Below are 1,029 nucleotides of genomic sequence, written 5' to 3'. Positions count from 1 at the left end.
TGGGTCATATTTATTCTGTCACAACTAATCAACTCTGCTGTTGTACCATGAAAACAGCCAGAGAAAATAATCAAATGAATGCTCTTAGCTTTATTGCAAATAATTTAATTTATAAAAGCAGTCTGTGGAACACAGTTGCTGACCCCTGATTTAGGTAATGACAGAATAATTTAAATAAACAACTATTGGGTTACATAATTCTTGGCTTTTTTTTTTTTTTAAGCAAGAAATTTATTTTTTCTTTTCAGTGCTGGAGATTGAACACAGCACCCTGCACATGCTAGGCAAGCATTGAGTTGCATCAGCAACTCTTTTTATTTATTTTGAAACAGGGTCTTACTAAAGTTGCCTGGGCGAACTTGGGCCTGGCAGAATGGCTCCCTCAAAGAAGGGTGGCGAGAAGAAGAAGGGCGGTTCTGCCATCAACGAGGTCGTGACCCGGGAATACACCATCAAGCGCATCCATGGAGTGGGCTTCAAGAAGCGTGCTCCTCGGGCCCTCAGAGAGATCCGGAAATTTGCCATGAAAGAGATGGGAACTCCAGATGTGCGCATTGATGCCAGGCTCAACAAAGCTGTCTGGGCCAAAGGAATAAGGAATGTCCCATATCGTATTCGTGTGCGATTATCCAGAAAATGTAACGAGGGATGAAGATTCACCAAACAAGCTCTATACTCTGGTAACCTATGTCCCCGTTACCACGTTCAAAAATCTACAGACAGTCAATGTGGATGAGAACTAACTGCTGATAGTTAAATAAAGTCATAAAACTGTAAAAAAAAATAATAATAAAAATAAAAAATAAAGTTGCCTGGGCTAGCCTCAAATTTAAGATACTCCTGCTTCAGCCTCCTAAGACACTGAGATTGCACATGTGTACCACCACCACCAGCAAAAATAATGCTTTTTGGGCTGGGGTTGTGGCCCAGGGGTAGAGCACTTGCCTAGCATGTGTGAGGCACTGGGTTCAATTCTCAGAACTGCGTTTAAATAAATGAATAAAATAATGGTCCATTAAAAAATTATAA

General features: G+C 40.6%; 1 pseudogene; it reads left to right on the top strand.

Annotated features, from left to right (window-relative positions):
- Window positions 1-345: 345 nt before the first annotated feature.
- LOC143380599 (large ribosomal subunit protein eL31 pseudogene) lies at window positions 346-790 on the top strand (annotated as a pseudogene).
- The last annotated feature ends 239 nt before the right edge of the window (window positions 791-1,029 follow it).

The sequence above is a fragment of the Callospermophilus lateralis genome, chromosome 14 (genome assembly GCF_048772815.1).
Source record: "Callospermophilus lateralis isolate mCalLat2 chromosome 14, mCalLat2.hap1, whole genome shotgun sequence".
Classification (NCBI taxonomy): domain Eukaryota; kingdom Metazoa; phylum Chordata; class Mammalia; order Rodentia; family Sciuridae; genus Callospermophilus; species Callospermophilus lateralis.
This window is presented reverse-complemented; position numbering and strand designations above follow the sequence as displayed.